Genomic DNA, 26,660 nt, shown 5'->3' on the forward strand with positions numbered 1-26,660 from the left:
TAAACACTCGATTCATGAGGTCCACAAAAGATACTGGGGCATTGGTTAGCCCAAAAGACATGACTATAAACTCAAAGTTACCATAGCAGGTTTGGAAGGATATTTTTAGAATATCACATTCCCTCACTTTAAGTTGATGATAGCTGGATCTAAGGTCTATCTTGGAGAAATAACTTGCACCTTGCAACTGATCAAACAGGTCATGAATTTTTGGAAGAGGATACTTATTTTTGACCGTGACCTTGTTAAGCTGACAATAGTTAATGTACATAATCAAAAATCTATCTTTCTTTCGCACGAATAGAATAGGTAGGCCCCAAGAAGAAATACTGGGCCTTATGAAACCTTTATCTAGAAGATCTTTGAGTTGCTCTTTCAGCTCCTTAAGCTCAGCAGGTGCCATACGGTATGGAAGAATAGAAATAAGATGAGTATCAGGAAAAAGGTCAATCCCAAATTCTATCTCTTTATCGGGAGGTACCCTTGAGAGGTCTTCTGGAAAAACATTAGAAAACTCATTAACAATATTGACTAACTGAATAGTTAGAGTCTCAAACTTAACATCTTTGACTCTAACTAGGTGATAGAGGCAACCTTTGGATATTAGCTTTCTATCTTTGAGATAGGATATAAAATAATTTTTGGGAGATACTGAACAGCCGAAACACTCAAAAATTGGTTCATCAGGAAACTGAAACTTAACCACATGGGTACGACAGTCTATAGATGTATAACAAGAATGATGCTAATCCATACCCAGAATAAGGTCAAAATCCACCATGTCTAACTCTATCAAGTCAGCAAGTATGACTATGAAGGACCGTAACAGGACAATCTCTATACACTTGTTTAGAAACAACTGACTCCCCTATTGGTGTGGAAACTAGGAAACGCTCAGGAATCATTTTGGAATTAATTTGAAATTCACAGCCACAAGTGGGGTCACATAGGAGAGACATGACCTGGGGTCCAACAACACATAAACATCAAAACAAAAGACGCAGAGCATACCAGTAATAGCATCAAGAGAGTCCTCCTGCTCTTGACAGGATGGTAAGGTATATAAACTGTTCTGGTTCTGAGCACCAGTAATTCTAGATGAAGCACCATGAATAGGGGTGGGATGAGGGACAGGAGCTGGTGTACTTAAAGTCTGTGCCTAAGGTTGGGTATCTCTGGTCCCTTGCCTAGCATGCAGACAATCTCTAAGACCATGGCCCTTCTTGCCATAACAAAAACAACCCCTTAAATCTATGAAACATTCACCGAGATGATCCATACCACACTTAGCATAAGGAGGATAAAGGGGCCAGTTACCAATATTATTTTGTGACCTAGACATAAAAGACCTACTCCCTTACTCCTGCCTGCCTCTAGGCATGAAAGCACTAGCTGATGAAGGCGCTAGAATAGATGAACGTCTCTAAAACTGAGGACGGTTTCCTCTATGGAACCTAGGTTGACTATACTTATGCTGCTCAGATCTAGCCGCCTTGTTACCCCTCACTCTCTCTCTCTCTCTTATCTTATCCACCTCTATTTGCTGTGCATGCATCATTAAACTAGATAGATCCATATCTCTATACAACATCATAATCCTACATTCTTTCAGTGCCAAACCAGAAACACCTGTCACAAACTTGATCATACTAGCTCGGGTGTCAGAAATCAAAACAGGAGCATACTTGGCCAACTAGTTGAACTTCAAGCAGTACTCCTTAACAGTCATGGAGCCTTGCCTCAAGTTCATAAACTTCTCAATCTTTGCTTCCCTCATCTCAAGTGGAAAGAGCTTGTCCAAGAGTCCATCTTGGAACACCTGCCAAGTCATAAGAGCAGCATCCTCATATCTACCCTTCCTCCATGATACAAACCAGTCATAAGCTATGTCCTTGAACCTGTAAGATGCCAACTCAACACTTTCTTCCTCAGAAACATACATCAGCTACATGATTTTTCTCACCTCCTCAAGGTATAACTGTGGGTCCTCCCCTGCCTTGGACCCATAAAAATCTGGTAGATTCATCCACATGAAATCATGGATCCTAAAAGCAACTACATTACCTCTCTACTAATTTGCAACTATGGCCTAGTTATTGGGCTAAACATTAGCGGTGACTGCTTGGGTAAACGCATAAAAGGATGCCCAAAACTCAGCATGAGACACAGTTTCATTCAAAGGATCAACAGGTAGGGGTTGCTCATCATCGTTTCCATGGGCTTTCGCTATTCGGAAAGGTATTTTTTGAAATAGGATAACATGAATTATTAGATGAGAGGGACAACTATAGGCACGATAGAATCTGAAAGAAAGAAACAAATTTTTCCTAAAATATCTTGTAGACTCTTACTTATAGATGTGGTGTGCTACACACCGATCATCAAGACTCTACTTAACATGGCTTGTCAGACTCCCTAGGACTCCTTTAAAACCTAGCTTTGATATCAAGTTTGTAACGACCCAAAATCACCTCCCAGGATGTCACACAGTGCTAAGGGATACAAGTAGCCCCAAGGTAACCCTTTAAGCCTATCACTTCTTATAGTAGCTCATTTAAGAAGAAATATACAAAACACTGGCACTGTTATATCAAATAAAAAGAAATATGAAGGTAATACTCGGTCTAAATGACCATAATACTGGAAATCTCAACACAATCACAGTCTAATAACTAGTCTGACAAAGCCTTTACTACTTCATGAACTCAAGATCAATTGGGATAGGTCCCCAACTGACTCAAACTGAACTAAAAGTAATAACATAAACACTCAAATAGGGAAATTTCTGAAGATAGGTCCTCGAACCATGAGGACTCACCATTGTAGAAATGTAGCTGAAGGTACTCGGGAATTACTGATGAGATTAGGACTGAGCACTTGAACCTACATTATAACACAATATAACACATAGACGTATATGTGGATCAGCACTTAGGAATGTATTGGGTATATGGGGGTGTATGCATTTACATAAAATAATATTAATACTCTTTAATCAAATCATACATGCAAATAGGAATGACTCACATGGCCTGAGTAAGTCTAAAATGTAAATCTCATAAATCATGTAGAATGAACCATATAACACAAATCTCATAAGTCATTATACTTTGGCTATAAAATCTGCACTCTCCTCTTATTCTTATTACTCATAGAATGAAGGAAGCTTTAAACAATACTTTCAACTCATGCATATGTCTCATGGAGAGTAAAACTTGTTTATTTCTCAAGAACTTATAACTCTTTTGAGCTCAAACACTTGGAACTCGGAATCATATGACTTTGATTTAAAAAAAAACTAATGATCAACTCTTATTAGTAGAGACAACTACTTTCTTCTTTGGAAAAATACTCAAAAGCAATTTGTTCACTTTAGAAAATATCTCACTCAAAGCGTTAGGGAAAATATTCTATATCAATGGAAAATACTTTACTTTAGGGAGGTTCTCTTAACCAACATAAACCATGCTAGCTTCATGGAGTCCAACATCTTATCCTCCTAAGGAAGAAACCTTATCTTAGGGAGAGGCTTCATACTCTTTCCAAGGAGTATAACCTCAACTTAGTTATCACTTATCTCGGCCTTGGGCCCAATCATCTCGACCTCGGGCCCAAAATCTCAAACCTATGGTGGCACGAGGTTCTGGGGTAAGAAACCATGATAACATAACCAACTCGGTGCTAAATACTACTCCCATTAGTTTATCTCATTCATCTCATGGAAATCCACTTTCTAAATAACCTCATGATTCAATAAGATCCCGTTAATTAAATCTCTAATCTCATGTGGTAGAGTAGATTTCAAAAATCTATGACTATCAGGTCAAAACATTTCTCAATATTCTCAAAATACTTAAATCATAGGTGCTTATAGCATAATAGTTCATAAAATTGCAAGTCTCAAGTAGGACTTAATGATCCATAATTCAATCTCAAGTTAAAACTCATCATAATGCATAATAGATAGCATATAGATACGTAATTCATGTAGAAATCTGGAAGTTACAACAATTTATCTCAAAATATCAACATACTCATATACTTCAATTTGTAGAACATTGGAACTCTTAAATTCTCAAGGAGTAACAACATATGGTATAAACCCAGCTTTAATTTCTTAAGAAAATATGCAAAATCATGTTGTTTGACTTTCAATTATTGGGAAACCTCAAGTTATTACAATCAATAATAATGAATGAAAAAACCTAATTCAGTATCATGTAAAGTCTCATAGATTACAGAAAATTATGGTTTAAATAAGCCTTTGGGCACAAGGGTGAAAGGATTACCCTTTTTCAAAACTCCAAATACCTTAGATTATGAAATCAAATGAACAAGCTTGCTCTAAACTCTTCTTCTTACTCTTGAGAGAGGATTCTTGTAACCCCTGAACTTGGGGAACTCAAATATTAACTCAATTTTTTGAATTTATGGTGAGTTCTTGGATTTCTTGGAGAAGGGTTTTAGATTTGTTCTTGAGGGAGAACCCTAGCTCTCTTATGATTTGGATGATGAATGAAGTCATTTTCTTTATTTGGAATATATCTGGTTGATTCATTTAGAATAAACTCATGTTTATGACTCTTGTACTTATTGGCTTAAATTTAAATTTATGCTATTATTTGGTTGGGAGTCTATGATGATCCTATTGAGATGAGTATGTTCCATTTGCGTAAGAGGTATTTTGTATATTCCTTATTTCATGTGATAGCTAGAACTTGCCCGGTGTGTGTGTTAAGAGAAATAAAGAATGTGGGTTTAGGAGATAATATAGGCATTTCTTTGATAGCCTTGTTTTATAAATTTTATTTTTCCTAACCTTGTATATAATCCTAGTTAAACCCCATTGAGACTTTAGATTATTTTCTTTGGTAGCCTCAGATGTAGCCTAATTCCCTTCTTTGATAGACCATAATTTGATCCAAAGAGCTCCTAAGTGCTTTAATGAAAAAGTGATTTAGTAAGGATTTGAAAAATTGAAGAGGAAAAAGGTGAATTTGATGCCCCAAGGTGATAGTTATTGGTGTTAATAATTGATGTGTGTTGTATGATGTGATATAAATTATGTTTGTGAAAAAAGAGAAAAATATTGATTCTTGTGGTAGTAAACTATGCGTTCACCAAGTGTTTGTGAAAATGCTTAAAAGAGATGGGGCAAAAACAAAACATATAGGTGAATGGAAAAGTTTAAATTGGTTATGGATATTTGTTTTAATTATGAAAAGTGATGTATTAAAGTGCTTAGAGAGGTTAGTCACTGTTCTTGGCCAAAATAGTTCCTAACCGTCCCTTAGCCTTCATTACAACTCGAAAAAGACCTATTTGATCTAATGCTTGACATTCTGATATTAGTGGAGTACTACACCAAGGGAAAGCCTATGGTTCATTGTGTGTAACTTGTGAATTCTTTGTGATAGTGAGCGTAATTTAATTCTTGTACCTATCATGTTATAAATTGCTTAAGTGTGAGTGATTATGGGTAACTCTCTTGTTGTGAGGTGAATGTGGGTATTTATATGATGTCCTTGATTGATAGATATGAATGATTTTTCCACTAGGTGAGTAAATTCTTGAGGCTAGCATGTTTTGAAGTAATGTTCATGAGCTATCAATTGTGTAAATAATATGCTTAGTGCAGTAACTTGCATTCTTTGTAGTCATCATAGTACTAGCTTGAGTTTCTTGCATATAGTAGAAGTGTAGATTTTACTTAGTTTATGATGATTATATTTAATATTTGTTGAGGACGAAAAAGGCTTTAAGTGTGGGGTGGTGATGTTGGGTATATTTATGTATTCTAGTGTCACTATTCTAGCTATTTTATCCTTGTTTTGAGAATGATTCTATTCTATATGGGATGATAATGAGATAAATATGTATCAAAGTGTTAAATCATATGATTTTAATGGTTACAAGTGTTTTCCAAAAAGTTTGTACTTAAAAGAGTCAATTAGAGTTCAATAAAGATAACTAGTTTTTCTAGCTTGAGCTAGTTGCTTGTCTAGTCTATCTTGATGGATTCTATTGTTTTTTATGTGTTACTTATGGGTTTAAATGTGTTATTCTATGTGTAAAAATTTTTCACAAGTGTACAAAGTTCAAATGACTCAAGGAAAGAGTTGAAACTTGAAATGAAAGATCATGGAAATCAACCTAGTCTAAGCTCTTGTTTTTGATTTATCGCAATGGATAGTTTGTGTTTGTACCTCTAATTCTTGTGGTGTGTTATTTTAGGATCCTTTATAAGCTTAAAAATATTATATATTGATGATATAAAGTCTGGAAAATCATTGGAAAGACATCACAAGACAAGGGATCAAAGGAGGAAGGACCAACACTTAACGAAAAGTCGAGAAGCAAATTCCAGTGAAGGCATGCGATAAGCGTACGTCACATGCTATAATACTATGGAATATAGGGTGAATCTCATGATCCATTCCATATTAATAGAGTGTGCGATGCATGGTCTACTCCACCCCTGGGCTTTTCACTCCAATTCGATTCTTACACGGATTTGGCTTACCCCTATGCTATAAATGCATGTTGTATCATGTTTTTACATACTTTTGGATGTCTTTGGACAAGAGGAGGCTTCTATACAAATTTTTTAGGGTTTTATTATCTTAAATTTAGTTTCTTTAATGGTTTGTATCATCAATCCAAGGGATTGGATGATGAATATTTCCATTAAAGGCTAAAACTCTCTTTTCGGGGTTAAGGCCAAGATCATGACTACTTTCGTTTTGAATTAAGTTTGTTGATTTTATTATCATTATTGGTTGCTTAGTTATTGTTGTTTTAACTATTTTAAGGATTAACTACCCTTAGAATACATCAATTTTCAACCTTGTGATCTCGAGAGAGGGAATAGAAAGATAGAACAAGGGAATATGCAAAGTACGGTTCTTATTTCTTTATAAAATACGAGACTTGAATTAGCATCTATGATGGGGATGTACTTAGATGCCTTACTTGATTCACATGTAGGATGATAGCTTATATAAATTAATTGCATTATTACATCCCTGCTCAACGATGTAGGTATAAGGTCCAACTTAGGTAAAGGATTAGAGGTTGGGAAACCATAATCATGCGATTAACCCTAAGAATCAACAACCAAGATCAGCAAGTTAAGGAATGGAGTTCAATAACGTAGTATGATTTTTTGTAAGCCTTAACCCTGGGCTTCTATCCATTGATTGTCCTAAGTTATTACTTTTCTGCATAAGTTTAGTCTCTTTTTAGTTTACAACTCTAAAACTCTATTGTTTATTTTTTCTCAATCGTTAAACTAGAATTGGATAGTTGGCAAATGCAAGTCCCTAAGAGATCGATACTTGGGCTTTCTTGAAACCACTTTACTACTTGATAAGACAACACACACTTGTATGTGCGCTATCAATTAATCTATTGCATTAAATTTTTAATCCGATGGTAAATCTATTGCATCAGATGGTTAATCTGTTACATCAGATTTTCTATCCGATAGTTAATATGTTGTATCAATTTTTTATCTGATGGTTCCTCTGTTGCATCATATGGTAAATTTGTTGCATCAGATGGTTAATCTATTACATCAGATAGTTAATCTGTTGCATCAAATGGTAAATCTATTACATCAGATGGATAATCTGTTGCATTAGAAGGTTAATCCGTTGCTTACAAAAAAATGTAGCATGATTTCGCTTAATAGAATAACAACAATATTACCATTTTCACCATGAACAAGCAAAAATTAAACCAGCAACGGGTGCAACACCAAAAACACCAACATCGTTGTTTTATTTATACAAACACAAACAACAAAAATCAAACTTCAAAAATGCAACAAACAACAGCAAATCATTTTTCACTTTGAAAAGAGAACAGAAGAAATACAAGAAATTAGGATTTTATTTAGACCGCATTTCAAATTAAAGCAACAAATATTGAAATTTTTATCAATACTAGAAAAGTAGTTGGCTCCAGTTTCTCTTTTTCTTCAAAACTAAAAAGACCATAATTTTTTACCTGTGAAAGAAGAAAAGTGATAATGAAGAACTCGAAGTTGTTGTGGCCGGAGAGAAAGGCTGTCATGTTGGTTGATGGTTGAAAATCAAAAGGAACTCGTAGCCCAACTATTTTTCACCAGAGGTTAAAGTCTCCAGGGATTGAAAGGAGAAATTTACAGAACCGTTGGTTGGGAGAAACTATTGAGAAAGAGAGAGAAGAGACAGTTGATTTTGAGAGGAGAGGGGTGTGGGTTAATTTGTATTTTTGAAAAGATTATAAAGTTTTGAAAATATTAATCAAGTCCACAATTAACTTAAACAAGTTTCCTAATTATGTTTGACCCTTTGAGTTGATCAATGTGACCAATTCTTCATTCAAGACTTATATGACACCTTTTCTTCAATTTTCTCTAGATTCTCCTTTGTTTAATACTATTGATCTTTTTTTTTTTTAAATCATGTAGTCCTCCAATTGAGATTAGCTAAGTCGATATTCTTCTTTGACAGTTCTATTCTATCGAGTGGTTTGATATCCCAATTAAATTTTATTTCTGCTTCCTTTTCAGTGTCTTTTTGGCGTATTAATTGAACATCAAATTGTGCAACTACTAATGCCTATACAACAGCTGTTAAGTTTCTTTTTTGAGGAATAAGAACTTGAGTGGCTACCTTTTCTATATCTAATTTAATAAACTTCTTTATCTCCTATGATCTGCTTTCTTATATGTATTATAACAAAGAACTTACTAAATTTTCTTTACATAAAATATCAAATTGGTCTTCCAACTTTGAACTTTGGGGATTCCCATTTTTAGAATAGTATATAAATCTCAAGTAGTTTATAGCTACTACTCTTAGTGTTATTAGTGGCATCTAAATTATCATCCTCATTTTTCTATTTCCTAATGTCTTTTTTCGAATCTTACCCTTGTGATGATTTAATATTTCTTTACTTGTAACTTTGCAGTTATCTCTATTTGCTACCATCTTGCGTGATTGCGATGAGCTTTTCAAGATTTGTCGCTTATTTTACCTGCGTTAGATAATGTCAATGATAATGCTGACTTTTCATGTGTTGAGATATAGTATAACTAAAGTATTGAATGAAGAAACATCTTTGTTATGGTTTAATATGGTTGATGCTTCTTATTTATTTATTTATTTATTTTTTGTAATGTTGCTGAATAGAAATTGCTTCATTTTCCTAATACGAGGGCACATTAAATGTTTGTTTCAGGTTATTAATATGTTTGTGTTCCATGACACGGGGTATCAGGGAGGCATTAAATTTCTACAACTTAAATTAATTAAAATTTTTTGTCACATTAACGTTTACTAGGAGCTCAAGACTAAAAAGTATTTTTACATTATTTCTACAAATCAGATAGCTATAACAGTTGTCAATTTGAGGCCACATGCTTTTTCCATTTTGTTATTTCTTTTCATGTTTCTAAAGCTGTGAACTTGTGAATCTTCACTAGGTAATATGGTTGGATTCTGTTAAATATTACTTAACCACATACAATCTTTGAAGGAACAATCCATTCCTTACTCTGACGAAAAATGTTGTTAAGGTACCAAAATACGACTAAGTAAATTATGGTTAATGTTTGTCCTATAATTTCCTTCTTCGAATGTTTAGTAGCTTGATGCTTATACACCTTGATTGTCTCCACAACTTTGTGAAAGTGAGATATTTCTCCTAATAGATTTTGAGAAAGGAGAAAACAGACTGAAAATGGAGAGAAAATATGGTTTCACATGATAAATATTTTCATTAGCATATTTTTGTAAAAGACAACGTTCAAGTAACACTAGAAGGGTAGAAATATATTAGGTGATAGAATGACTCTCTCATATTGAGAAATTCTTTCTTAGTGGCAGTCAACCACAGAATACATTGGTAGATGCATTAGATTCTTGTATGTGTTAAACAATGGACTTGCTAAATTTTGTCGAGAATCTCATCTGTCTATATTCTCCTGCTTCTCTTTTTTCCCTATGAGACACCAACACTAACAACTGATACTTTATAACTCTGCAGTTACTTTTTGTTAAATATTGGAAAGAAGCTATAAACAACACCATTTTTAATATGTAAATAGTATAGCATGGTAGATATGTGAGGTAAATAATACTGTGATGGATGTAGACAATATAGTACTTGCCAACCATATAATTTCTACATGTATATATATATATCATTTAGCTAAGAAAAATTTCCCAATGTTGGGCCAACTAACACTGGCCTTCACTACCTAATTTTAATATATTCTCTTGTATAATTTTCATAGAGAAAGAAAAACATTAAAATTTGTTATTTAAGTTAAGAGAATGTGTTTTACCTTATATTAAAATAAGCATTGGAGCATATTATATTTTAATAATAATTACGGCTAAAAATGTTATAAGTTATTACAACAATATACCTAGTATATTTCAATGAAATGAGTTCTGAGGAGGGTAAGTGTACCAATCCATACCACTTTCTCGGAATAATGTAGAGAGGTTGTTTCCGATAGATCCCCGCCTTAGGATAAAATAAACATCATAAACATAACACAAAAAATAAAATAAAATAAAACACCGATAGATCATAACAGAAATAAGATACCAACATAGTAGTACTGTAAACTATTATCCAAAATCACAAAATATCATCAAAACACCATGAATGATTATAAGACACATGCTTAGCACAATGAATACTGTCATGACTACTAATAAAGCATCCTACCTTACTAATAAGTACATATTCCTATCTACTAACCCTCTATCCCAATTCACATTCTCACCTTCCTATCTAGGATCATGTCTCAGTAAGTTGTACCTGCTAGATGTCATATCTAATCCTCTCACTTCAGGATTTTTTTAACCTATCTCTACCTCTCTTGATGCCATCCATAGAAAACCTCTCACACCTTCAAATTGGGATATCCATTCACCTCCTCATTACATGCCCAAACTATCTCAACCTTACTTCTCGCATCTTGTCTTCCACAGCGGCTACTTCCACCTTATTTTTAATAACCTCATTTCTAACCCTATCTCTCCTAGTAAATCCACACATCCAACGAAACATCCTCATCTCTGCCACCTTCAACTTTTAGATATGGGAGCTCTTGGCTGGCCAACACTTTATTCCATACAACATAGTCGATCAGATTGCCACTTTGTAGAACTTTACTTTAAGTTTAGAAGGAACCTTCATATCACACAAGACTAAAAAAAATTCTCTATTTCATCTATCCTGCACTAATACAATGGGTAAAACCCTAGTCAATCTCTCTATTCTTCTTGATCATAGACCCAAGATACTTGGTGCTATCTGTATTTTGAATGATCTAGTAATCCAACTTTACTACCATGTTAACCTCATGCGTCAACTCACTGAGCTTGCACTCCAAGTGCTCTGGTTTGGTCCTGCTTTACCTGAACCCTTTAGATCTAAAGTTTGTCTCCAAACCTTCAACATATCATCAACTCCTTCTCAGGTCTCGTCAATTAGAATTACATTATCAACAAATAACATACACCAAGGAACCTCCCCTTGAATATGTCGCGTCAATACATCCATCCTCAAGATAAATAAAAATGGACTAACAGTCAATCCCTAATGCAACCCTGTCAAAATAGAAAAGTGCTATAAATATCCACCTATAATTCTCACATGAGTCTTTTCTCTTTTGTAAATGTCCTTAATCGACCTAGTATATGTCTCAGGAAAACCTCTAGCCTTCAAGTACCTCCAAAGAACCTCCCTAAGGACCTTGTTGTACGCGTTATCTAAATCAATAAAAACCACATGTAAGTCCCTTTTCCTCTACCTATACTTCTCCACTAATCTCCTCAAGAGATTAATGGCTTCGATAGTCAACCAACCTAGCATGAATCCAAATTGATTCTTAGAAATAGTTATCCTTAACCTTAACTCTAGCATCATTTCCTAAACCTTAATAGTGCGACTTAACAACTTGATACCCCTATAGTTGTTGCAACTCTAAAAGTCACTCTTGCTCTTGTACAAAGGAATCATCATACTCTATATCTAAGTGTCGGGTATCTTCGTCATCCTAAAAATAATGTTAAATATCTCAGTAAGCCACTCCATACTTGCCTCACTAGTGCTCTTTCAAAATCTATCAGTAATCCATCTAGCCCCATCGCCCTACCCCTACATATCTTATGAATGACACCTTTGACCTCCTCAAATTTAATACATCTACAATAATTATAATCATGATTCCTCTTCGAGTGCTCTAAGTCCCCCAACATAATGCCTCTATCAATTTACCATTCAAGAGTTTATAGAAATAAGTGTGCCACCTTCTGCTAATAAGAACGTCCTCTACTAAAACATTGTCACCGTCCCTCTTAATACACTTTGCTTGGTCAAAGTCATGAGCTCTCCGCTCCCAAGCTTTGACAAGCCGATACAACTTCTGATCCCCGTCTTTCTTTTCTAATTCTACACAGAAGCTTTCAAAAGTTGCTATCTTAGTCTCCATAACCTCTAGCCTAACCTCTCTCCTCGCTAACTTATACTCCTCCCTATTCATACGCTTCTCCTCTTTATTCTTACTCTCAACTAAATTTTTATAAGCCACCTTCTTAGTCTCCACTTTTCTTTAAACTTTCCCACTCTACACCAATCTTCTTGGCGCTTGCCAGATCAGCCTCTCGTGACCCCCCAAAACTCTCTATTTGTCTCCCTGATGCAACTGAAAGTTATCTCCTATTTGTAACAAACCCTTATTTCCCTAGCATAATCTAAGTCCCAGTGTATGAGTATTCATATATAAAATTTTTGAAACGCTTATTATTTTTTAGTTTAGAGCTTGCCATTGCATAGAAAATTCAATTAGCTTTTCAATGATATAAAGTTTTCCTAAATCTGATAACTGGGTAAGAAGTTATGGTAATTTTAAGTTTCAGTCGTTAAACAATTTCATTTTAACCTTCAACACATCGCATTGGAAGCCCAAATGACAATTTTCGATTTCCAGTATGACTCTGCAATCATGGCGCATCACGAAGTAGGCCAATTTTCTATTTGTCAATTTCCAGTGGGCCTCTGCGATCATGGTGCATCGCGGAGGTGGCCAAAATGGAATTCCAAGACTTACTACGATAGTGCAATATCATACCATCTGTACAGGTCCAGTTGTCCCTTTTTCAGTGGCTTGGCGCGATGGTGGAGCATAGCACCAAGCCCAAAAATTGGGATGGTCAGTTTTTAGCTCCCATTTTAAATTCGTTTAAGGGTATTTGGGTTTTTTTCCATGACCCTAATTAACCTATAACGTGAAATTTAAACCCTAAACACCCAAAGTAGTCATCATTATTTAATTCTTCTTCAAAATTAAAGATCCCTTTGTCAAGAATAAGAAACCCTAGCTATCAAATTCAAGGCAATTTCTCAAGAACCCTCCATCAATCCTTTGAAATTCATTATCCCAGGTATGTTAGATGTTCAGCCATGGATTCCTTTCATCCATAAAGCTCAAGTAACCTTTATAATTGTAAAGTTATGATCTTTTTAAGTTATTTGATTCTTAATCATGATTTCATCCATTAATCTCCATGAACTTTGATTTAATACCATGTTTTAATGAAGTTATTATTTTTATCAGCTCCTCATGTTTTAGTGTTATCATTTGTTGAATTAAATCATAACTTAATAGTTTCCATGATAATTTCATGTCAATTAGGCTGGTCTTTTAGTAATTCTATGATTATTTTAAACCATGAACTGTAAGTATTTGATAAAATGCCTACAAGAGCAATTGATTTAATAAGAGTCTTCATTCTATGTCCTTCAAAATTTTAGTGTCATGCTACTACTATTATTTTGAGTCCTGGGGGTATTGAATACCTAAAATCATAGATGTTTATTTAATGTTGTCTCAGTATCTTCAGAGTAACTTCAGATTATATCATGAGCATTATCAGAATAGTCAGTTAAACTAAGAATAGTGTAGCATTTTAGTGTCATTCAATTGGGAGTAGGATTTAGCACCGAGCGAGTGTAGGGATGGCGGCTTCCCTATCAGATAGGCAAAATCATTGATAGTTGTCCCTATACTCCAGAACTATATAGCCATCATAGAATATGAGTAGTCAACCGTCAGATTAGGCTTGACTATCTCGCAGGGGTCACCCGTCAGTTCAAGCTTGACACCATTAGCTCTTTGGACATAATATCAGTTTAGTGGATCTACTCAGCCAACGTTAGTACCTGTGGCACGGTATTAAGACCCTTCCAACTTGGGTTACAGGTTGGACCCAGATTAGCTCAAATTGGGGAATATTAGTCAGTTGATACCTCCCACAGTCTTAGATATAGTCTTAGTTCCAGTTCCAGTTCAGTTCTTCAGTCTTAGTATTAATTGACCAAATTATACAGATTTTAGTTAATTTCAGTATCTCAGATTGTAGATTTCATCCATTTTATGTCATATGCTTGGTCATGTATACTCAGAGTCTACAGATTTTTATGTATTTTTAGTATTTTACAGACTTTCATACATATTCAGTATCTACAGATTCATGTTCTCTATTCAGTATTCCAAGATCTACATGTGTGTTCAGATAGATCATTACACCTATTCATGAAACTTTGCTTGTCATCCTACCTCATCTAACATATCAGTACATTCAAAGTACTGATGGTATACCTTTCTTTTGTATTATGATGTCTTATATCAATGGTGTTGATGCTCAGTTCTTGGATCACACTTAGTCCCTCAGATTCTCAGCAGTACAGTGACAGTGATGAGTCCTCATCACCCTAGGATAAACTATTTTATTTTATGTTTTTATTTTGGCAGTCAGGAGAGTTAGTTAGGGGATTGTCCCATTAACTATCAGTCGGTCTTAAAGGCTTTTCAGACATTACAATTAGTTAGTTGTTCAGTTAATCAATACTTTATCAGATTTAGATAGTCATTTTTCCTAGATTTATATTTCAGTTTGAATTCAGATTTTTAAAACCTTATGGCAGTTAAGTTATTCTTCCGTATTCATGATTTTATTATTCAGTGCTCACAGTAGGTACCAACTCATGGGTTAGCTTGTGGTCTCTTAGGACCATAAGAACTGTTTAACAACTCGGGGGTAGTCTTGGGTCGTTAAAAACTTGGTATCACAGTCAGATTTTAAAGTGTCCTAGGAAGTCTGAAGCAGCGCCGAGTAGAGTCTTGTGTATGTGTGTGTAGCGCACCACACTTATGGACGAGAGGCTACAAGGCATTTAGGAAATAGTTCCCTTCTTTCAGTATTCATATCGTGAGAGCCCTCGCCTGTCCAGGTAGATCTAATTTATTTTCTCCTTTCGTTTACAAAACATGACTCCCAAGAAGAATGGAAGAAGAACATAAACTCAGCTAGCCCCTCAGCCTATCCAAGTAGATCCTCTGGACGAGCATGTCTCTCACACAGAATTTGGGGCTACGCTCACTGCATTAGCAAACTCCATAGTTGTATAGAATAAATAGCCAACCGCTGTTCTGGCCAACCCAGTGGCCAATACTGCTACAACTAGAATTCAAGATTTCACCCGAATAAATCCTCCTTTTTTTAAAGGGTCCAAGTCTGAAGAGAATCCACAGGAATTCTTAGATATGGTTCAGAAGGTTACGGATTCTATGCTTGTGACGTCTAGTCAAAGTGTCGAGTTGGATGCATATCAATTGTAGGATGTAGCCCATACTTGATTTAACTAGTGAAAAGTTGATAGAGGTGTTGATACAGGGCCTATATAATGGAAAGATTTTTCCACAACTTTTTTTGATAAATTCTTTCCATAGGAGTTGAGAGAGGCCAAAGTGTTGGAGTTCATTAATTTGATACAAGGCATCATGAGTGTGAGGGAGTATTCTCTCAAGTTCACTCATTTAGCTAGATATGCTACTCATGTGGTGCTGATAGTAGGTCCAAGATGAGTAAGTTTGTGTCTGGCGTATTTGATAGTATGGTCAAGGAGTGTAGGACCGCAATGCTAATTAGTGAGATAGACTTGTCTAGACTGATGGTCCATGCTCAACAGATAGAAAAGCAAAAGATTAAGGAGAGGGAAAGAGAAAACAATAAAGCTAGGATAAATAGTTTTAATTTCAATCAGCCAAAGTTAGAAAATGGTAATCGTTCTCAGTTCTATCAGATATCTTCAGCCCCAGTACCTTCTTCAGCCAGTGCCCCAGTACCCAAATTCAAAAACGACAATAGGGATAGGGCACTAGGCTCTAAATCCCAGGTCAGTGTTAGTAGTGCTCGTACCAATCTGTTATGTTAGAAATATGGAAGACACCATCAGGGTGAGTGTAGAGTAGGTAGTGATGTGTAATTTAGGTGTGGCAAGCCAAGACTTTAGATTCGAGAGCATCGGGTAGTTTCTCAAAAGGGTAGGGATATGTGCCAATAGGGCAAGTCCCATTAGTCGTCAGTTCCATCCGGCTTCCCAACTCAGCAAGGTGCCGCTTCCATTGCTACTAGTGGTCAGCGTCTGAACAGATTATATGCTCTTCAATCCTACTAAGATCAGGAAAATTCTCCTGATATAGTTACTTGTATGTTGTAGGTCTTTCACTTATATGTTTATGCTTTACTAGAACCTGGAGCTTCCCTTTCTTTTATAACTCCATATATAGTTGTCAATTTTGGAGTCAGTCTTGAAACTCTAGCAGAACCCTTTTAAGTGTCTACCCCAGAAAGTATTTCCATTGTAGCCAGGCAGGTATATAGGAACTATTCAATTACAACATCTCAAAAAGTTACCTAAGTTGATCTCGTGGAGTTAGAGATGATGGAGTTTGACGTTATTGTCGGCATGGATTGGCTTCACTCATGCTATGCCTCAGTTGATTATAGAAATAGAATAGTTTATTTTTAGTTTCCAAATGAACTAGTCCTTGAATGGACGGGTAGTACTACAGCTCTTAGGGGTCAGTTGATTTTGTACCTTAGAGCCAGAAAGATGATATCAAAGGGGTGTATTTACCATCTTGTGCGATTCAAAGACTCTAACTTAGAAAATCCTACTCTTGAGTCAGTCCCAGTAGTAAAAGAATTCTCAGATATGTTTTCTGAAGATCTTCCTGGAGTTCCTCCCGCAAGGGAAATTGACTTTGAAATAGACCTTTTCCTAGATACTCAGCCTATATCTATTTCACCATACAGAATGGCTCTCGCTGAACTCAAAAAACTGATAGAATAGTTGAAAGATCTCTTAGATAAGGGATTCATCAGACCCAACATCTCCTCGTGGGGTGCACCTATTCTATTCCTCCGTAAGAAAGATGGTTCTATCAGAATGTGTATAGACTACTATCAGTTAAACAAGGTCACAGTAAAGAATAAATATCCACTTCCTAAAGTCGATGACTTGTTCGACCAACTTCAGGGTTCCAGTTACTTTTCCAAGATAGACCATAGATCAGGCTATCATCTGCTTAGAGTCAGAGAACATGACATTCTAAAAATAGCTTTCCGAACTCAGTATGGTCACTTTAAATTTCTAGTCATGTACTTTGGTCTTACAAATGCGCAAAAGCCTTCAAGGACTTGATGAATCGAGTGTTCAAGAAGTACTTGGACATTTTTGTCATACTCTTAATTGATGACATCCTTGTTTACTCTCTTAGTGAAAATGAGCATGCAGAACACCCCAGAATAGTGCTTAGACTCTTAGAGCCCTTCAGTTGTTCGCTAAATTTAGTAAGTGTGAATTCTGGATAAGATCAGTAGCATTTCTTGGTCATATTATATCTGTTGATGGCGTTAGAGTTGATCCTCAAAATACCAAAACGGTGAGAAACTAGCCTAAACCTGTCTCTCAATCAGATATTAGGAGTTTCTTAGGTTTAGCTAGCTATTACCATTGGTTTGTTGAAGGGTTTTATTCTATTGCATCTTCCATGTCTAGATTGACTTAGACAAAAGTTAAGTTTCAGTGGTCAGATTCATGCGAGATGAGTTTTTAGTAGTTAAAGACTCGACTCACCTCAGCCCCAGTACTTACTCTACCAGATGGTTCAGATTGTTTTGTCATGTACTGTGATGCATCCAGAATAGGTTTGGGTTGTTTCCTTATACAGAGAGGTAAGGTCATAGCCTATGCCTCTAGATATCTTAAACCCCATGAGAAGAATTATTCGACTCAAGATCGTGAGCTAGCAGTTGTAGTGTATGCCTTAAAGATTTAGAGGCATTACTTGTTTGGGGTGCATGTAGATGTGTTCACAGATCATAAAAGCCTTCAGTATGTGTTCTCTCAGAAAGATTTAAATTGGCATTAGAGAAGATGGTTAGAGTTATTGAAGGATTATGACATGAGCATTCTGTATCATCTGGAAAAGGCCAATATAGTGGCTGATGCTCTCAGTAGAATGTCTATGGGTAGTATAGCTCATGTTGAGGATGGTAAGAAGAAGTTCTCAGGAAGTCCATTAGTTTGCCCGACTAGGTATCCATTTACTCGATTCAGAAGAAGGTAGTGTATGGGTCCAGAGTAGCTTAAAGTTATCTCTAGTTTCCAAGGTGAAAGAAAAGCAGGATAGAGATCCTAGTCTAGTTAATTTGAAAGATTCAATTAGAGATCAAAAAGTAGAGGTTTTCTCCTAAGAGAAAGATGGTGTTTTGCATTGTTAGGGTAGACTATGTATGCCTGGTGTTGATGAGTTGAAGCAACAAATTCTTGTAGAAGCACATGGTGCACATTACCCTATTCATCCAGGGGCCACTAAGATGTATCGCAATTTACGGGAGATCTATTGGTAGAGTGGGATGAAGAGAGATATTGCAGAGTTTGTAGCTAAGTGCTCTACATGTCAACAATTTAAGGTTGAGCACCAGACACCCAGTGGGTCCATGCAGGAGTTTAGTATTCCCATGTGGAAATAGAAGAAAGTGAAAATGGACTTTATGACAGGTTTGCCTCGTACTCACCATTGGCATGACTCTATTTGGGTTATCATAGATAGGATGACCAAATCAGCTCATTTCTTACCAGTCCATACCTCTTCTTCAGCTGAGGACTATGCCAATCTCTATCTTAGAGAGTTGGTTAGGTTGCATGGTGTTCCCTTATTTATCATCTCAGATAGAGGTACTCAGTTTACCTCTCACTTCTGTAAAGCATTCCAAAAGGGTTTTAGTCCCCAAGTCCAGCTCAGTACAACCTTCTACCCTCAGATAGACAGTCAAGCAAAAAGGACCATTCAGACTCTTGAGGATATGCTGAGAGCATGCGTTGTTGATTTCAAGGGTAGTTGGGATGACCTTTTGCCTTTGATTAAATTCACATATAATAACAACTATCATTCCAGTATCTGTATGGCTCCATTTTAGGCTCTCTATGGTAGTAGATGTAGATCTCTAATTTGTTGGTTTGAAGTTGGTGAGGCTACAGTAGTAGGGCTTGACTTATTATTTGATGTTTTGGAAAAGTTTCAATTGATCAGAGAAAGACTTAAGGCTGCCTAGAGCCGACAGAAATCGTATGCAGATGTGAGAAGAAAGGATATCGAGTTTGAGGTCGGTGATCTTGTGTACTTAAAAATCTCTCCTATGAAGGGAGTGAAGAGATTCAACAAGAAAGGGAAACTCAGTCCCTAATATATTAGTCCCTTCAGAATTCTCAGTCATTTGAGAAAGGTAGCTTGCGAGCTAGAGTTTCCTTTAGATTTAGACTTAGTACACACAGTGTTCCATGTCTCATTGTTGAAAAAATGTATTGGTGATCCAGCTGTAGTTGTTCCCTTAGAAAGTATAGATAATTAGAAAAATCTTTCCTTTGAGGAAGTTCCAGTCGAAATTCTTGATCATTAAGTTCGTAGACTAAGGAACAAAGAAGTTCCACTAGTCAAAGTTCTTTGGCGGAATCAGTCCGTTGAGGGAGCCACTTGGGATGCAGAAGCACATATGCAGACCAAGTACCCTCATCTTTTCTCTACAAATCCAAATTCAGTATGAGGTACCAAATCTTCTTAAGAATTTTCTCTTTCATGCTCAATTTCAGTTGCACATCATGTTCATGTTAGTTGTGCATTGATGAATCAGTTTAGTCGTGCATTCTATGCATCATACATACATATTCAGTGTGTAAGCTCAGTCCATCAATTCCCTCAGCTTAACTAATTTCATTCGAGGATGAATGATCCCAAGGGGGAGATAATGTAACATCCCATATTTCCCTAGCATAATCTAAGTCCCAGTGCATGAGTATTAATATATAAAATTTCTGAAACACTCGTTATTTTTCAGTTTAGATCTTCCCATTGTGTAGGAAATTCAATTAGCTTTCTAACTATATAAAATTTGCCCAAATCTAATAATCAGGTAACAAGTTATGGTGATTTTAAGTTTCAGTCGTTAAACACCATCATTTTAACTCTCAGTGCATCGCGTAGGCAGCCCAAATCACAATTGTCAATTTCTAGTGTGACTCCATAATCATGGCACATTGCGAAGCAGGCCAATTTCCCGTTTATCAATTTCCAGTGGACCTTCGCGATCATGGCATATCGCGGAGGTGTCCAAAATGGCATTCCAAGGCTTACCACGATAGTGTCGCATCACGCCATTTGTCCAGGTCCCAGTTTTCCCCTTTCCAGTGGTTTGGAACGTCGCGCTAAAGCCAAAAATCAAGATGGTTAGTTTTCAGCTTCCATTTTCAAATTTGTTTAAGGGTATTTGGGTCTTTTTCCACGGTCCTAATTAACCGAAAAAATGAAATTTAACCCCTAAACACCCCAAGTAGTCATCATTATTCAATTCTTATTCAAAATTAAAGATTCCCTTTTTAAGAACAAGAAACCCTAACTCTCAAATCCAAGGCAATTTCTCAAGAACCCTCCATCAATCCTTCAAAATTCATCATCTCAGGTATGTTAGATGTTCATCCTTGGATTCCTTTTATCCATGGAGCTCAAGTAACCTTTTTAATTGTAAAGTTATGATCTTTTTAAGTTATTTGATTTTTAATCATTATTTCATCCATTAATCTCCATGAACTTTGATTTAATACAGTGTTTTAATGAAGTTATTCTTGTTATTCGATTTCTCATGTTTTAGTGTTATCATTTGTTGAATTAAATCATGACTTAGTGTTTTACATGATAATTTCATGTCAATTTGCCGGTCCTTTAGTAATTCTATGGTTATTTTAAACCATGAACTATAAATGTTTGATAAAATGCCTACATGAGAAATTGATTTAATAAGAGTCTTCATGCTATGTCCTTCAATATTTTAGTGTCATGCTACTACTATTGTTTTGAGTCTTGAAGGTATTGAATACACAAAACCATAGCTGTCTACTTAATATTGTCTTAGTATTTTTAGAATAACTTCAGATTATATCATGAGCATTATCAGAACAGTCAGTTAAACTCAGAATAGTCTAGCATTTTAGTTTCATTCAGTTGGGAGTAGGATTTAGCCCCGAGTGAGTATAGGGATGACGGTTTCCCCGTCAGATAGGCAGAGTCATTAGTATCAGTTCTTATACTCTAGAACTACGTAGCCAGTGTAGGATATGAGTAGTCACCCGTCAGATTAGGCTTGACTATCTCGCAGGGGTCACCCGTTATTTCAGGCCTTAAACCCTTAGTCCTTTGGACATAATATCAGTTTAGTGGATCCACACAGCCAGCGTTAGTACCCTGGTATTAACACCCTTCACACTAGGGTTACAGGTTGGACCCTGATTAGCTCAAATTAGGGAATGTTAGTTAGATGATACCATCCACAGTCTCAGATATAGTCTCAGTTACAGTTCCAGTTTAGTTCTTTAGTCCTAGTATTGCTTCACCAAATCATACAAGTTTCAATTAATTTTAGTATCTCAGTTTGTAGATTTCATCCAGTTCATGTTATGTGCTTGGTCATGTATACTCAGAGTCTACAGATTTTAATGCATTTTTCAGTATTTTATAGACTTTCATACATGTTCAGTATCTATATATTTCATGTTCTCTATTCAGTATTTTATGCTTTACATGTGTGTTCAGATAGATCATTACTCCTATTCATGAAACTTTAAATTTTAGCCTACCCTATTTAGCTACCAGTACATTCAAAGTACTGATTGCATACCTTTATTTTGCACTATGATGTCTCATACCATAGGTGTTGACGCTCAATTCCCAAATTGTACTTAGTCCCTCAGATTCTCAGTTGTGCAGTAGCAATGGTGAGTCCTCATCACCTAAGGACAGACTATTTTATTTCATGTCTTTATTTTAGTAGTCAGTAGAGTTAGTTGGGGGCCTGTCCCATCAACTCTCAGCCAGTCTGTCTTAGAGGCTTTTTAGACATTACTATTGGTTAGTTGTTCAGTTTATCAGTACTTTATCAGATTCAGACAGTTACTTTTTGGAGATTTATATTTCAGTTTGAATTCAGATATTTAAAACCTTATGGTACTTCAGTTATTCTTCCGCATTCATGTTTATATTAGTTAGTGCTCACAACAGGTACTAGCTCATGGGTTAGCTTGTGGTCTCTTGGGACCGTAAGCACCGTGTAATGAATAAGGGGTAGTCTTGGGTCGTTACATGATTTTATAAAAATAAAAAAATTATATTTATTATAACAAGTGATTTGTATTATCATTTTCTATCGTATTTATTTAAAAATATTATTGTAATAATCATCCTTTTTAAAAACTAATTAAAATCTATAAATAAATTTAACTTTATAATATTGGGGCCTATAAACAGGCCCTTCATTATCTAATATCATTGACAAAAGGCATAAATAATCCCCTATCCCCACTCTACCCCTCGAATTTTCATAATATTTTCAACTAAATATTTTTTCTTTTATGAGGCCCTATTACCCCTGAACTACTTTAGAATGGAATAAATACCCCCTTATTGTTGAGATGCAAATAGAGAAATCTCACTCTCTTGAAGGCATGCGAGACACCAAAAATAACTTAAAACCTTATTAGTATGAACTCATGTCGTTCTTTAATTGCACACTTTATAATTAATTGGTACACATAATTAATAAAAATTTGGCATTATTTCATAAAGAACAAAAGAAAAATAATTCTAAAAATATCTACTTACGTTTGAATTTTAATTAATTAAGTGTACAAATTAATTATAAATTCTCTAGTTAAAAAATGACATGTGTCCATAGTAACAAGATTTTAAAATTTATTTTTGGTCTCTTGTTGCCTAGCGTACACACAAGTGCACGTGGTCTCTCAAGTAATAAAGTGACCTTTGAAAGCCAAGTATCGATCCCATAGGGACTTGTTCTCAACAACAATCTAATTCTAGTGTTACAATCAAGATTAAAAAAGTTCAAAACTAACCAATAACGTTGCGATTTGAAAACTTAAAGTAACCATAAATAATTTGATAATATAAAGTGTTGGAGACAATAATGGGGAATAATCCAGGGTTAAGGCACTACGAAAAATCCTACTAAGACATACAATCTCATCGATTCAGTTAATTATCTTGGTTGTTGATTTCCAGGGTTGATAACATGATTATGGTCTTCCGAGCCTCTAATCCTCTATCTAACCTAGCCCGGCAACTATATCATTGAGCGGGGATGTGAGAACTAAGTTAAACACATTTATATTTCATCACGTATTTGAACCAAATGAGGTGAATTAGGTATATTCCTATCCTAAATGCAAATATTAATTCCAAACCCTCTACGTATAAGATCCTACTCCATACATTCCACGTTCTGATCTATTGTTCCTCCTTCCAAGATCACATTAAAAATATGAGCTTATCCTAGGGGTCGTGAATCTATAGAATAGTAATTACAAGGATATATGAACAACCAATAATGATAGTAAACATAAACCAACTCAAATATGAGCTTAAGTATTCATGTTTTTGGCCTTAACCCTAGATGAGGATGTTTAGCCACTCATGGATTTACAACGAATTGTAATTAAGGAATTCATGTATGAAAACCAAAAGTAAACTAAGGGAAAGATTAATAATTCTAAAATAAGCCTCCTAGAGTGTATTTCAAGCTTCGAAATTCTTCCAAGGTGTTACAATAAGTCCTAAGTATCTTATTTACAGTTGGAAGCCAATAACCCATTTTAAAATCAAGAGCATGTCACGCCCATGCGTTGGTGCGGTAAGGGCATGGAACGCCTTTATAGAGGATGATCAATGGAAATCAACAATTTGGTTTGTGTATTGGGGAATGGAATGCCCTAATCTCGTAGGCTATAGGGCATGGCATGTCTTTGTTCTCAGAAATTCCAGATTTAGTCTATGTTTGCTCCTTTGCTTTGAGTTCCTCACTTCGTGGGCGCTTTTACACTTTAAATTCAGTTTGTATAGATTACTAACATTGATATTAACAATCAGCCATGGTCTCCTATATAACATTAAACAAGATGAATTTGTTTACACAACACAATAGAATTCACTGAGTTTCACTAAAACAACACATAGCTCTAGCTAGTAACAGTAGTTTTCTCGTCTAAACTTTTAAGTGACAAAATTGATTCCAAACTTGTTTTAAACACAACTTAGACATTATAAAAATTAGTTTAACACTTAAATGCTTAATTATCCTTAAAGACTCATTACACACATGAAAAGTCCTCTAAACTAGGCTAAATAAGTATAGATAATGACACTTAGGTGGAAATCCACCTAAGATAACCACCCCACACTTAAAGCCTTATTTTTCCTTGAACAAATCTTTAAATTAAGAACCATATAAGACAGACTCCAAAATCACTACTATAACAAGCAAGACTCTCAAGCTAAAGTTACGACGACTAAATGACTAGAAAGTTCCATAACAAGCATGCCTTATTACAATTTAAACTCATGAACACTACTTCAAACCACCCTAACCTCAAGAATTGGATCAACAAATTTGGAAAACTCATGCATATTACTAACTTAAAGAGATCATACAAGTCACATAACTATCATCAAACATGCACCCTCACCACGAGAGAGTTACCCATATTCACTCACAAAGATGCAATGTATCAAAACAATGGGTATGAGAATCAAATTTCGTTCACTCTCACAAAGAATTTACAAGTTACATAAGATGAACCATAAGCTTTCCCTTAGTGTACTACTCTACTAATATCATATTATCAAGGCTCAAGATCAAATATTTAAGGGTTGTAATGTAGGCTAAGTGATTGGTAGGAACTATTCTAGCCAGTAATAGTGACTATATTCCCTAAGCACTTCAATACATCACATTAGATATTGAGATCTTTTCTAAACAACCAACAGTTTCACCACCTTTACGTTCATACTTCTCTTTTATTTTGCAGCACCTATTTAAGATAGTTCACATATATTGAGTAGAGAATACTCTCTACCTATTCGTGATTCAATTTTAATCAATATTTTTTCTTTTCATTACATCACTCCCAACCACAATACGTCAATTTATTTACACTAATAGCTACTCTTTTAGAGATTCATTTTCACCTTGTTCCTACTTAAATTTTACACTCCTTAACCATATCAATATTTCCACTAAATCATGTAGGAGCTTGGATCAAATTATGGTTAATCAAAGAAGGGGAATAGGCTACAGACGAGGCTACCAAAGAATAGGCTAAAGGCTCAACAGGGCTAACTAAGATTATGCACAAGGGTATAAAATATGGTTATCAAAGAAATGTCTATATAATCTCTTAAATACAACATTCTTTATTTTTCTTTGCACACACACTCAAAAAGTTATTGACATCAATACATAACAAGGCATACAACAAAAGACCTCAATCATTCATGGAATATGCTCAAATCAAGTAGGTGTAATATGTAACGACCCGAAATTGCCTCTCGGGACGTCACACGGTGCTTAAGGATACAAGTATTATCAAGATAACCCTTTGAGCAAGCTTCTAATAATACCACTCATTTCAAGATGAAATAATTCAAACACTAGAATAGTCATATCATATGAAAGGAACTACCGAGAAAATACTCAGTCCAAATGACCATAATACTAGAAACCTCAACACAACCACAATCTGATAACTAGTATGACAAAGCCTCTAATCCATAAACTAGAGAGCCGTTGGGATAGGTCACTAACTGACTCAAAATAAATTGGAAATAACAACATAGTCTCTCAAAATATGGAAATGTCTGATTATAGGTCCTCAAACCATGAGGACTCATCACTGTACAAATGTATATAGAGGTACTCAGAAATCACTGACGAGGTTGGGACTGAGCACCTGAACCTATATTATAAGACAATGTAGCACATAGATGTATATGTGGATCAGCACTTGAGAATGTATTGAGTATGTTGGGGGTGCATGCATTTATATAAAACAACATCAATACTCTTTAATCAAATCATGCATATAATAAGTAATGACTCACATGAATTTAATAAGTATAAAATGGAAAGCTCATGAATCATGTAAAATGGAACATGTAACATAATCTCGCGAGTCATTATACTTTTAGCTTTGAAATTTGTACTCTTCCTTTATTCTCATTACTCAAGGCAAAAGGAAACTTAAGCAATACTTTCAACTCATGCATATGTCTCATGGAGAGTAAAACTTCTTCAGTGCTCAAGAACTCATAACTCTTTTGAACTCAAATACTTGGAATTCAGAATCATATAACCTTGGAACATGCTTAAAGGCATTTCATTCACGTTAGGAAAATATCTTATTTC

Source organism: Capsicum annuum, chromosome 6, assembly GCF_002878395.1.
Source record: "Capsicum annuum cultivar UCD-10X-F1 chromosome 6, UCD10Xv1.1, whole genome shotgun sequence".
NCBI lineage: Eukaryota > Viridiplantae > Streptophyta > Magnoliopsida > Solanales > Solanaceae > Capsicum > Capsicum annuum.